Source organism: Rhipicephalus microplus, chromosome 1 (genome assembly GCF_043290135.1).
Source record: "Rhipicephalus microplus isolate Deutch F79 chromosome 1, USDA_Rmic, whole genome shotgun sequence".
In the NCBI taxonomy this organism is placed as follows: domain Eukaryota; kingdom Metazoa; phylum Arthropoda; class Arachnida; order Ixodida; family Ixodidae; genus Rhipicephalus; species Rhipicephalus microplus.
In genome coordinates, this window is record NC_134700.1 from 87,644,305 (window position 1) to 87,658,919 (window position 14,615).

Genomic DNA, 14,615 nt, shown 5'->3' on the forward strand with positions numbered 1-14,615 from the left:
TGCGAGTTCATATTCTCAACTATATACAAGAGATAACCTTGCGTGGTCCGCACTGAAGATCCAAAAGAGCCATCGGTAATTTAGGCTTGACGCTCAAGTTATAGCTTCCCACACAAGACGCAAAACAGCCCTGATCACCTGGCTGGAGGCAAGAATGGGATGACCTTGAAAGAATTTTCAACAGTGGGCTTGCCTGCACCTACAACTGCGGACCATCAAATGCTCAGCCATTGAATGGCTAGCGTCAATGCGGGATTGTTTGCCATCCTGTTGGACGCGTTGCCTTCAAGCACACCAGTACAATAGTGTCTTAATGATTTACTTCTTCCTAAGAATGCCTTGCTTTGACTCGTCAACTGCTGATGACATTTGCCCCCCAAGATTCCCAACAGGAGAAGTCTTTCTTCGACACTGCAATGAACTGGTGAAATATTACTCTTTCCAAGATCACTTCCAATTCGTTCAACGGCCTTTTTCACAATAATCCTCAAAACAGTCAACTCTTTCATCTGGATAAAATTGCCTGCTCTCATTATCGCATATTGCTGACGGACACAGCGATCCTGTTATAGATTCTTTGACGACTGCTTCTGCACTATTTCTCAATTCTCTCGGACAACTCGCTTCTCCGTTTACCAGACACAATCTCGCTCTATCTTGAGAAGGCTTGTGTACAGGGTGTTCTACTATACCCATGTCATCCACTACTACAGCCTATGATACACGGCATACGGCCACCGATCGGCTTTTTGTTGCAGTAGGTATAACTGAAGACTCAGTGTCTTCACAAGCCCGTACATTAGTGCTGCCTCGTAGCGTATGCCCTGCCAAAGTCAATGTGGCCTGTATTGCACATTTGCAGATAGCCCTATCACTTGCAAATGACCTTGAACATTCTTTTGTGGGTAATTTGTTATAGCCTCTGTCTGCCCCTGACCTGAGAGGATCATTGGGCTTCCTTCTAGTAATTCCAGGTGCCTCGCTGCCAATATTTTTACCATGCTTTAGCTGAGATTCATTCTTCACCGAAATCATCTCGAGAGGTTCCAAGTCATTTATCCCAAAAGACCAAAACTCGCTTCAACCGAACATTTCCTCTCTGTAGCTGAACACTGACATGCTAGTTCTTTCCGTTTCTATCTGCACTTTGATACCTCTGTGAACTCAAGCGTTTGTAGAAGGGCTTTCCGCTTCCGGTCCTCACATTCTAACTGTTCTATGAGCAATTTCTTTTCTCGTTCTCGTTCGGCAGCCTTCTCCCCACGAGGTAGCTACTGTTTTAAGTTTACATTAATGATGACATTGTTGATGGGATGTATGTTCAACTACATTTATTTGTGCACGACTCTATTGTATACAAAAAATGAAGAAAACGATAAGGACCATATTGAATTGGAAGCTGACCTTACCAGAATTATGAAGTGGTGCGAGAAGTGATTGATTGATATGTGGGGTTTAACGTCCCGAAATGACCATATTGATACAAGTCATCATTAACATCAACGAATGCATCATAACGTGCACCTAAATCTCAGCACACGGGCCTACAAAAATTCCACCTCCATCGAAAACACAGCCGCCACAGCTGGGATTCGAACACGCAACCTGCGGGTCAGCAGCCAAGTACCTTAGCCACTAGACCACCGCTGTGGGGTGGTGCGAGAAGTGTAAAATGCAATTTAACGTTATAAAATGTGTTCATGTGTCTTCTACTAAATAAATAAATTGGAATAAACGCATTATTTTTTGAACAGTGACGTTAATCATCAGCAACCGATGTGTAAGTACCTGGGTGTATATTTTGCGAGCGACTGCTCTCCAAATGCGCATGTGCGTGCCGTGGTTGCGAGAGCTGCCATAGCACTAAATTTCATTCAGCGGACTCTCATATACTCACCTGTCGCTTTAAAAAATATTCCTTATATTTCATTTCTACGCCCAATTCAGGGATACGCGTATTATGGGCGAGATACACAACAAAGGCTCTGATTCATCTCATTGAGAGAGTACAGAACCGAGCGGCAAGGTTCGTACGAAGGCGCTACAAGCTTGGCGACATCTGTTCTGAAATTAAAAACGTGCTGAAATATATAGCGCTTTTTTTCACGGAGAAGAAAGGGGCACTTGAAAATTTCATTTTAGATATACTACCAAAAAATTCGGAAGATCCCACGCATCTGGGAATCGGCATTATGCGAAGCATGTGGAAGGAAGGTGACCGTCAGTTTTTTTTTTATTGAGCGACACGTCAGAAAATGACGCTAAATATATGTGCAAATTTTGCACGCACAGGCATATGTTGAAGAGTTGCAGATGTTTATATAAGCAGTTGCTAGCACTTGCGCAGCGATTCCAACTGGAGCATGCGTATTAGCAACACCAGAAGCTGATATGAAGCGCTGATGCTTGCGAGGATGCTGGCCCTGGACACTGTACATAAATCAACTTCAGCGCCTGAGAAATACCCACAATTGACGTTAAGCCGACGTGACGTCTCTATCAAAGGAGTACAAATTGTAATGTTTGTAAAATTCGGTAGACGGCACTGGAACCGCAATTGACGTTTCACGAAGATCAGCACTTATTTGAAAAATAGTTCCGAGACTTGGTGTAGCTCTGTGGTAAAATGCATCATTGGCGCGCAGAATGGTTGGATTCAATTGCAGCTTGGACACAGACATACATCGGTGGGCCGCTACGGATGTTGGGTATTTCTTGAAGTTCGCGTGTTAAATTCTCCGTGTGTGCTCTTGTCATTCCTCAAGAGATACTAAGTGTCAATCACCTGTGGCATATACTTGCATACCAGCGGCACATACTCACCCGTGGTTGCGTGCTACTGACTGGGGAGAAGTTTTCGACGACGTACACGATGGAATTGTGGCGTTATTCATGTCTTGACCAGCGCGTCATATTCGGCAAACCATCTTATCCTACCATGCTAGTTTTATTCACGTCAAGTTAAAGGGTTGAACTCGAGAGCACCAAACGAAGAAGTTGGATAGTTCGCAAAGGAATGCTTCGCATTTAAAACACTCGCATTAACCAATATAAGTACCACCGCATCATCTGTTCAATGTATTCGCTCATTCACTTTAAATTCTAGCATACCGCACTAGAATGAACCTAAATGCTAAGTTTTTTTGTTCACACTGTAGTAAAGTCGAATCATTTGCCTTGCGACCAAGTGTTCTGTTATAACGATGGCTTACTTTTTTACAAGCTGCAAACCCCCTGCTTACAAGCCTTCTGGCAAAACATAGTATTCATGAATAAGTAAATGAATAAATAAGTAACATTTATACATATATTTACCGTCATTTTATGACGTGTCCCGCAATAAAACTTTAGAAAACGGTCACCTTCACCGCGCATGTTTCGCATAACGTCGATTCCCAAGGTGAGTGGAATCTGCTGAATTTTCAATTTTTCAATTTATCGTGTCAGTGCTGCCAGTGTTGGTTTTTTTTAACCCTCTCCTGGCTAAATAAATGTCCATTCTCAACGTTTCGAGGTAATTGATTGATTGATTTGTGGGTTTTAACGTCCCAAAACCACCATATGATTATGAGAGACGCCATAATGGAGGGCTCCGGAAATTTTGACCACCTGGGGTTCTTTAACGTGCACCCAAATCTGAGCACACGGGCCTCGACATTTCCGCCTCCATCGGAAATGCAGCCGCCGCCGCTGGGATTTGAGCCCTCGACCTGCGGGTCAGCAGCCGAGTACCTTAGCCACTAGACCACCGCGACGGGGCGTTTCGAGGTAATCAAGAACAACAAATCCTTGTGGCTTGAATTCACATAACATTACTAGGTATTCATATGAGTATATGCCTCATGTGTCTGGGGTAACGTGTTTGATGACGTACGTGACAGAATTTTTGCGTTAATGATGCATGACCAGACAGACATTTTCGTCCGACCTTCTCACCCTTCCATGTCATTTTTTTGGTTTTGACCGCGTAAGGGGGCCGACCACAAGAACACCCCGACGTAGGCCAATAGACAGACACACTGGAAGACACACAGAGAGACACACAGAGGGCAAGCATAGATAGATAGATAGATAGATAGATAGATAGATAGATAGATAGATAGATAGATAGATAGATAGATAGATAGATAGATAGATAGATAGATAGATAGATAGATAGATAGATAGATAGATAGATAGATAGATAGATAGATAGATAGATAGATAGATAGATAGATAGATAGATAGATAGATAGATAGATAGATAGATAGATAGATAGATAGATAGATAGATAGATAGATAGATAGATAGATAGATAGATAGATAGATAGATAGATAGATAGATAGATAGATAGATAGATAGATAGATAGATAGATAGATAGATAGATAGATAGATAGATAGATAGATAGATAGATAGATAGATAACTTTATTTCTATCGTCACTGAATTCACGTCGTTTTAGAGGAGAATGCTAGTGGGCCGCTCCCATGTTCAGACAGGAGACGGTGAGGCCTAGTTTCACCACGACGAGGTCGGCTTTCTGGGCAGCCCCGAAAGATCAGACTTGGGAATCATGCGATGGAGTTCACCTTCAGGGAAACAGTTATGCTATTCTTGTAAAGAGGAGAACCTCCAAGGCATGTGCATAAAGCACATAGCACCACTTTGTGGGGAAAGTGCTGACTTATGTGAGTAAAAGCTGGAATTGAAGAGGCTGTGGTATGTTCCCACGTGAATCATATGAAGAGTGCAAATGGCATTGTTTTGTTTCAAAAGAAGTGGAAACAACATTATTAATAGCTGTGTTTGACTTACAGTAAAACTACAGTGATAACACGTAGCTTTTGTTACGTTTTAAACTTTACTATACTAAAATTAGCCGGTAGAGCCAGGTTTGAAACTTAAAAATTTATAAATTCGTGGTAGGGTAGTGTGCTCAGTGTGAGAGTGATATCTTGAAAACATGGCTTCGCGGAAGTAGTGATTTCCTCCTAATAGACGTTATCTTGAAAGAATAGCATTTGGTTTGCTTCAATGAAACAATCTTTACAGAATCTAACATGCGTCCTGTGATACACTTGAATAGTGCCTTCACGGTTTAGCGAATAATTGCTGCAGTGAAAACACTTTACAGGAGCCCCCGTGCGAATCTATAATATATAATTGTACAATAATACATAATTAATACATAAGAAAGGACTTCACAAGGACTTGAAAAATTACAGGCCATTCAGCTTCCTCTCCGTAGTATACAAGCTATTTACAAAGGCTAACAGAATTAAAACAACTTTACAATTCAATCAACCAAAGCAACTAGCAGAATTTCAAACAGGCTACTAACAATCAGCCACATTCATACTATCAATCAGGTAATAGAGAAATGCTCAGAATATAGCCAACCACTATACATAGCCTTCATAGATTATGAGAAGGCATTTGATTGAGTAGAAACGTCAGCAGTCATGCGAACACAGCGAAATCAGGGCGTGGACGAAGCATATATAAACATCCTGAAGAAATCTACAGAAGATCAAATGCCACCATAGTGCTTCATGAAGAAAGCAACAGAATATTTAACAAGAAGGGGGTAAGGCAGGGGGATTAAACCTCCCCAATGCCATTTCTTGCGTGCGCACAGGAGGTTTTTGGAAGCCTATAACGGGGAAAGATAGGTATAAGAGTTAATAGAGAGTACCCTGCGCTTCGCCTATGACATTGCAATGCTGAGTAACTCAGGGGACGAATTGCAACTCATGATTTTAAAGTTAGAGAAGGTGAGCAGAAAGAGAGGTCCTAAAATTAATTTTAAGAAAACGAAAGTAATGTACTACAACCTCGGAAGAGAGCAATGCTTCGAGATAGGTAATTACGCACTCGAAGTAGTGAAAGGCTATGCGTACTTATGACAGGTAATAACCGCGAGCCGAACCACAGGATTGAAGTAACTAGAAAAATAGGAATGGGGTGGAGGACATTTGGTAAGCACTCTCAAATGATGACAGGTAGATCACCACTATCCCTCAAAAGGCAGGTATATGACAGCTGCATCTTGCCGGTACTTAGCTACGGAGCAGAAACCTGGAGACCTAGAAGGAGGGTTCTGCTTAAATTGAGGACGATGCAGTGAGCAATTGAAAGGAAGATGGTAGGTGTAACTTCCAGATACAAGAAGAGAGCAGAGTGGATTAGGAAACAAACCGGGGTTAAGGATATCATAGTTGAAATCAAGAAGAGGAAATGGACATGGGCCGGGCATGTAGCACGTAGACAGGATAACAGCTGGTCATTAAGGGTAACTAACTGGCTTCCCAGAGAAGGCAAGTGGGTTAGGGAGAGACAGAGGGTTAGGTGGGCAGATGAGATTAAGAAGCTTGTGGGTATAAAATGGCAACAACAAGCACAACACCGAGTTGACTGGTAGAATATGGGAGAGTCATTTGTTCTGCAGTGAACGTAGTCAGACTGATGATGATGATGATGATGATGATGATGATGATGAAGCGTGAAACAAAATGCTTCATAATTTTCAACATTTTAGGATTGAATGAAAATGAATGTGAATACAGCAATATTCACTGGAATATTCGAAGCGTTGTAATATCAGCACAAACCTAAGTAATTCACAGGATATGGGAGTCCCAACTCAAAGCACCCGATATGGGCGTGTGTTTTGAGAAGGCACTTTTTCCGGCAGGCCAACGTGGTCGGTCTGGTACAACAGGAGAACCTATAAAACGGGCTAAATTTTTACGTCTTGGTGTCGTCGTTCTTCTTTTGGGTAATAAGAAGGTGGGTGCGGGTTGTTTGTCGTGCATGCAACGCCAGGGCAATACCGTCAAGGGCGTATTCGCTGATGCTTGACGCTGTAAACAAAATTATGTAATGAGGGGCAATGAGAGTTCATGGCCAAAAAGCAGGAAATATGTGTAGTAAATAGCATTGTCATGACACAAGAAATTGTATTTAAATGTCCCGTAAGATGGAGTAAGGTTTCAGTCAACGTGGACATGAGGTAACATGCCGCAAGTATTTCTGTAATTGTACGGTTCAGACGCTCTATGAGCCCTTTCGTCGGCGGATGGCATGATTTAGCAAGCTTGCGTTTCATTGCACATTACTGCAGGATGTCCGACATGGCTGCTGATATAAATGCGCGGCTATGGTCCGTAAGAAGCTGGTGCGGAGCTCTGTGTTGCAAGATAAGATTGTGTAGAAGAAAATTGTGGTGCATCTTGGTGGAAATGCTTGTGTTATGGCGTAGCACAAGGCGCAGTCTATGGTCGCAGCTTCACACTTGTTGACGGAGGAAGAGAGACGAGAAGGGCTGAGAATATCTGAGCCAACGCGGAAAATTGGTTCTGACCTCGTGTCGAGTGATTGAAAGCACCCAGTGGGTGTTTTGCGGTGTCGACACACCCCGCAACGTATTGTCTGATTGAGTGTGCAAGCCCTGGCCAAAAGAAGGGTCGACAGATCCGGTCGTATGTGTGCGACCCATGGAGACCGGCAGCTGGGTAACGGAGGAGACGCAAGCTTCGGTGTCCACAATGTTGTTCGATTCATCCGCCGGATAGCGAGATCAGAATTCAGCGTATTTGTAAAGGCGCCCAGGCTTGAACGGCACCTCAAAGCTGTAATCTTGCAGTCACAAAGCCCAGCCACCAAGCCGGCCAGAAGGATCTTTTATTGTGAGTTAACATGAGAGAACCGAGGAGTAATTTTCGCAGCAGATGGCACATCACGTGAAGAGCATGTCATCACAACTTGCCGCCCTTGCTTCATCCGCTCTCCTCGACTCGTGGCACAGATGGAAATGCGTCACCGCTATTTCCATCCTTCCGATCGATGGTCGTCTGCCCTCGATCGAGAGGATTCAGCGTCAAATTCTTCAACAATGGTTGGATTGACGTGGCTAGAAAAGAGGCTGCCGGCTTAACAGCCACGTGTTTTAGTTTCGCGGTAACAAATGGATGTGTTTCGTGTGACAGTGGAAGAGACGAGTGGTTTTCAGTCGCATAAGCACGCTGCATAAGCTTAGGAGTCGAAAGTGCGCATGAGGATTCCGTGAGCGTAGCTACGGCTGTGTGCATGTTACGTCTCCGCTGCTGCGCCGAATCAAACTAAAAACGTGACTATTAAGTCCACGGAGCAGTGGAATTTCGCCCTCGCGGGTCAATCAAGCTTGATGAAAGCTTGCAAAACTCGTGGTGTTCGGAGATTGAAGAAAAGTTCCTGCCATGTAAATATTGGTGAAAATTGTAGACTGCCCAGACAAGAGCCAGCCACTCAGGCTCTGTAACTGAACAATTGTGCTCCGCAGGTGTAAAGAGGCGGCTAGCTTAGACGACAATGCAATCGTGTCCCTCTTGGCATTATGCAAGTATGGCTCGAATACCAGGACCATTGGCATCGGTTTGGACCTCCTTTGGAGCGGAATGGTCAGTGGGCCAATACTGGTTCGTTTTATGGTCTCCGAGTGTTAAACCCACAGTGGTATTAAGAATAAAGTATGCCTCATTTTCCGTAAGTGAAATCGGCCTAACACGAAAGTGAGAAGTCCTTACAAAAGTAGTCGACTGTGTTCTCTACATTTATACTTATTTTTAATTTATCTTTTGTTGATTTGAAGTACTTTACAGGTCCCATGGAGAAAATTTAGCAAGGAAAGCATCACAAAAGAAGAAAAACAAAACAAGCTACTACATGAGTGTGAAAGGAGTTTACAACAAAAGTCTGCTGATATTGCGATTCGACAAATAGAATGAAGAGGCAAACAATACAGCTAGAGTGCACTCGAAGCTTTTGAGCGGCGCGAGCAGCTGCCTGGGAGCGGCCGTTTCGGCGTGAAATGATGCGGTGGCGCTGGCGTCGAACAATCTTCCCGGGTGGATGGCTGGCAGGCGTTCCGCGTACGTGTTGGTACCTCTCCGTCGCGCGTAGTGTGAAGATGATCTCCCTCTTTTTTTTTCTTATTCACATACCGCCCCTTTTTTGCACAAATAAAGGTTATTTAACATTATTATTATTGAAGTTGTTGCTGACCGAACTGCAGCCCAAAGCAGCATAGCATATTGTACAATATAACGAGCGCGTTTTTTTTAATTTTTAAAGTGTACACATTTTAGACGAGAAACCAGCTAGCCGGTTCACACCGGAAGCGCCCCCCCTCCCCCCCCCCCCAAAAAAGGAACATGCTGCACACAAAACGAACAACTCTTGGTCCATTCGACGTGAAACACCAAAGCTGAACTCAAATAAAAGGCTCGTTGCTTGTGGATGCGTGCACACACGACAAAAAAGTAGGCTTTATTGATATTATTTGAAGAACAGCAGAGTTTTTACAAACCTCCCTTAGGTTTTGAAATATGGGAATAAATTTATTGTTGTAGGACCCACAAAATTGCAAATACGTAATACTGCAGAAGAATGTCTTAAGTGAAACATAGTAGTGGAAGATTTTGAGAGTTTAAAAAACGCAACAACACTGCAAAGCAGAGTCGTAAGTAATGATAATCATAATTGATAACATAAATGTGCAAGGTTTACATATCTCTAAAACAATACATTTGCAATTAAGTAAATAGTAAAAAACGTAAAATATAGAGCCAGGATACAAAAGATAACATAAAACAAAGCAAACAGAACGGCAGAGTTTAGGTTGTCTTTCCAAAATGCATTTAAATAAAAAAAGTTGTTATGGTCGAAAGATCGTTTGAAGGGATACTGAAGTGCAACAATAAATTGGCTTAGATCGATGAATTATGCACCGAGAACCCTAATGCTGCTAAATTTACCATCACAGGTTTAATACAAAAAGATTCAAGATCAAAGATTTATTTTGAGATTTCGTGTCATTATTTGCACGTTCTCTCGCTTACAAGCCTATTCTAGGAAAAATTGTTTTTTTTTCTTGGTGTACCGTCAAAAAATTAAGAGTGTAAGAAAATATGCACGAAAAGTGACATCCTTATTACGCCACTGTAGCAATTGATAGCCTACTCAATTTCAGGGGCTGCTGTGTGCTTTTGACACTGTAGAAGATTTCTCCTCTTGACTTCATTTGCGCGTGTAGATTGTGGGTAAGGTCCGATGGTGGCAAAAAAGAAGTTTCTGCTGCTCCACAACAAAGTGGGACGCTTGCAACAAGCTGCAAAGCATCTGAGGCTTCTCGAACAGTTACTAAACTGGACTTGCTGATTAGTTTCTCTTGCACGAACGCTTCACATTGCACGCTTCCATTGTCTGCACAGGTGAAGTATACGGCTCGTTGAATGCAAAGTGCACGAGTGCTAGGATTCAGTGAGCACGCTAGTACGACACGCCGGCAAATCCAGGAAACTCGTGCAGCGCCCATGACTTTGATGGTAGGACAAGACCACGAAGGTCACGGAGAGTGACAACTGCGTCAGTCGAGGGACTTCAGCTTGCCTCGTCAGCTTCGTTGCCATCTGCAGAAGTTGCACCGTTGGTATTCACAAGGAGCTGTGCAGGAGTGCTAATGCGTCGCGGTTTTCTGTTATCATTCTCAGCCGGCACACACTGATGCCGCCGCTTTTTTCGGGTCCGCGGAGCTGGAGTTTTGAGCGTCAAATATGCAGGCGGGTTGGGCAAGATCGTCGGGACTGCATCAGAGGCAAGTGTCGGCGTTCCCCTAGGAATTCGGACTTGAACACCATTGATAACATGTACGTAGTCTCTCACGATGAAATGCGGTTCGAAATGTAACTCGCACACAGCACAATCGGCGTCAAGCGGCTTGTCAAGCCGAGGGAGGTTCCGCTCCCAAAGAAGTCGTCGTTCTTCGTCTTTCGGGGCCTTAAAAAGCGATAACTTCCGACTTTATTGCACACGCGGATATCCAGTTGTGCAACCTGGCGCGTAACAATGGTTTAGACGCTGCGTTTTCGTCATTTCGCGACTAAAACCGAGATGCCGGCCATGCCGCCGAGCCAGCCGAGTAAACCAAGTGGGAAGATTGGTCGATGGCAGCGCCGCCGCTACTTTCGCCGCAAGTTGGGGATGGAGAAAGCAAGGGGAGAGCGTTTCGGTCGCGCCACTCAAAAGTTCTAGTACACTCTAATACAGCGATCGTTCGTGAAAATATTCCCGCATATTCAGCCTAAAACGGTTAAAAACAGCTTAAAAACGGCCGTTAAAAAGCTTTTGAAGTAGATAGCTGAACTTAAGAAAACTTCACAGCCCGGTAACAGCACTCGCTTAGGTAAGGGTGCAAACCTGATGGCCCACTAGAGTTACCAGGATCTGTGGAGGTTTCTAAAGAAAGCGTGACTGAAGAGGGTACAATAGGTCAGAAAAAATTGAGCGTTCTCGACTTTGGGGGTTCAGGACAAGGTTGGTTCGGAGCTTGAAGAAATGATGGCGACATTGCAGGAAAGTATGAATCAGATCATTTTTATGTTGGAGCGGCTAGCAGAGAGAGAAAATATCCTGTATCAGAGATTAGGTAAAATCGAAGTATAACTTATTGAGTGGGTGGTTCCTGGTATAGAGCGTGAGTGCTCTCAGTCCCAGCAGGACAAGTCCCTTAGTGGAGCTAAACTCAACAATAGCGAACCAAATATACAGAGCCAAGATGGTAGCTTCGTCAAAATGTTCATTTACTGTACGCAGTATCTTTCACAGACCTCCTTGAGAAATTTTGGTTCATGCAAGCAGAGTGCGGCGAAAGGGTCACGTTGTTGAATTGAGAAGCGCATGCCTCTGATAATTCGCCTAAGTTTGGACACAGGTTGACGAACTGAAGTTGATCAAAAATCACGCCATCTTTTACCACCAACGTTTATCCAGGTAGCGCCGAACATGACGTTGTGTCCGACGGCAGGCTCGCAGGTCTTCCAGGCACTTGGTGCGCAAAACTTACTTTTCAGCTCACCTGCAAACATCACAGTCTTTCAAACTGCTCATCATTTGACGGAAATCTGTAATTTAGTAGAAATGAGTGTGTAATTTTTACGCAATGAGCCATTCTAGCGAGTAATTCAATATCATTGGTAGCAGCAGTAATTCCCTTGCCTGCACCGTCTATGTACCCATTTCAAACTGCAAATCTCGTGACGGCTCCCCTACAGGTCGTACTCATACCAGCAGCTGATATCATGTTTGGGTAGTGATTGCTACCACGTGTCTTGAAGTCAATGCATCCGTCAATCTTGCGAGCAATCGAACTTGTTACATAGGTCACGTCGATGCTGCTGGTATTCGTGGTACCTTGTAGTTAGGTGATTTTATCGTCATTTAAAGGTCAATTTCAATGATTTGAGAGCCTCTCTGCAACCTTAGCTTCTCAAGAACAAGTGTTTGAGCTGCCACGAATTTTATTGTGGACATTGAAGTCTACACAAATGGTGTCTGCAGTTGATGTCCTTTAAATCAAGTTTTCAAACCTAGAAGCATCGAAAGGCCTGCCTGGTTGTAGGTATACTCCAATAGGAGTGTATTGTTGTTTACCTATTATTGTTATGGCACATACACATTCGTTATAGCTGTGGAGCAGGATATCTATCACGGAAACTGGAACGTCTATGCTCAAGCCAATAAGTAATCTCATGACACCGTCAGTTTTTTTTTTTGAGTGATAAAAATAGTATCCATTCAATCTGAACCTTAGTTTGACGTGCAATTCAAAAACAACGATAAAAGAGAATCGACTTTGTTGCACCAGTGCCGGAAGTCTAAGAGCTTCGAGCGAAGGCTAAAGCGGTTACACAGGAATATGGTGCATATGCGAAAGATTCTGTGCATAGTGAGTTCAGGTGAGGATGTTGTTGGGAAGCCATGCTTAAACTGAAAGAAAGTTCACCCTTGCGGAGAGTAAGACGTCGACACCAACGGCTTCATTGTGAAATTCGCTTGTACCTCTGAGAGACTTCTTGACGAAAGATTTGCGAGGACAAGGGCTTTGAGAGCTGCAAACAACTTCGAAATCAGTGTTCGTGCAAAATGTCGGTCTGTATTCCCTTTTAGCTGCCTTTAGCAGATACCCCTCTCGGGTTGCGGGGGTTGACACTGGTGGTGATTGTACTGGAGTGATGGAACTTGTGAACCGTCTTGCAGTGCTTTTGGAAGATGTGACGAGCCAGTGGGCTTCCCAGGTTTCTTTTGTGGCCACATCAGCGTACATTTAACCAGATGCATTTTGGCTTTATGATGATGTTTCTTGGGCAAAATCTTCAATATTCAAACATACAACTTCTGAATTAGGCGGTGGTTGATTGCGCCTTCAAGGTTTCTCTTGTGCTTCATTCGACAAGCATGATAAACTAATGTTATGTTTTAACGCACCCTTCCTATGAAGCAGGTTAGAGACCACCGCACTTAGGACTTTAGGATGCGCTCTTTCGGTACATTTCCTATGCGAATGAGGACCAGCAGAGACTGGGCAGTGCACCGAGCCATTGCAAAGTCATGATATGTGACGATGCCTCTATAACTTAAAACTTTGTGTAGCTGCCCCCAACATATTCTCTGACCAGTTAGCTAAAAAAGCCAAACATAGTCTGTTTAGGTACTGGTGAATCGTTGTCGAATTTCCAAATAACGTATCGACAGCGCACCTCTATGACCTTGCTGCCATCTTCGGTTGTGTAGGAGGTGAGTCCCTTTGCCGATGCGACGCCCTGGTCTCGTAAATAGTCTCGTAGGCCTTCAGTTGAGCTACTCAAAGGAACATCTTGTAGTTTTCTACACTTGTGTATGAGTATAAGACTCGGGCTTCCACAGGTACGCCAGCTATTTCAGCCATCGTTAATATATGATTGGTGACAGGCAGGGTCCACAATGTGACCATCAGGCTTCCGTCTTTGCTGATGCAATGGTTAAGAACTTTCTCTTGAGCCGATGATACAACGTCTGATGTGACAGTGTTGGAGTTGACGTTTCATAAGTTTTCTTCATCCGTGGTAGGCCTGAAGACAACAGGAACGCAATCACCTCTCTTTTTTTCTTAGACCCAGCCTTGAAAAATGCCTGGTCCATATCCTCTGCATTCTAGTCCAAAGTATCGGAGTCGTCTTGTTCATTTTGTAGTGTCTTGCTTCTAGGGTCATTGTCTGGAGTTCTTTCGACAGAGGCTCCACAAAAATCTAATACGAATAAAGCTTTCGCATATGTCTGTATTCAACGTAACGTGCACCATCTTCAAATTACAGCAAATATGCGCGTAAAATCTCGAACTGGTTGTGCACCCACTACGCGGTCTTATGGGAATATGCGCTGCAGCATGTGTGCCTATTGCAATGGGTAGCCCACTTTGGACTATGAAGTCTTCATGATGATCACGTCTTCGGACTCCCGATAACAGTGTGCGCTTGTACCGAGCAGTATTGCTGCGATCATGCATGTCTTGTTGTGAAGCCTGTATACAGAACACGCGTGTTTTAAAGTGTGAACGTGATTTTCACCACTTTTCAAATGATAAGAAGTTACTTTAACTGTATTTCCAAGCAGGCGCATGGCTCTTTGGTAGAAAACGCGTAAGAGCATACATTGTAGCATAGGTTGGCAGGAAAGCTAAATGCAAGTTATTTATATTCCCGTGGTCATTCCTCAAGTTTTCTCGTTGCCCCGTTACACTACGTTCAGCGCAAGCCACGCTTACGAATTTCGAAAAGCTT

The 14,615-nt window shown here is 43.7% G+C and overlaps 1 protein-coding gene across 7 annotated transcripts in view; it reads left to right on the forward strand.

Annotated features, from left to right (window-relative positions):
• The window catches only part of LOC119178592 (uncharacterized), a 258,411-nt gene that overhangs the window by 152,661 nt on the left and 91,135 nt on the right, over positions 1-14,615 (forward strand). The window contains exon 3 of one of the 7 annotated variants that reach the window (XR_012888969.1): positions 8,612-8,954. The exons of 5 other annotated variants lie outside the window; for them this stretch is intronic. The gene's annotated coding sequence lies outside the window, so the exon portion shown is untranslated. Of the gene's footprint in view, positions 1-8,302; positions 8,429-8,611; positions 8,955-14,615 lie in introns of those variants that run through there. One more of the 7 variants, XR_012888974.1, reaches the window with a different exon arrangement.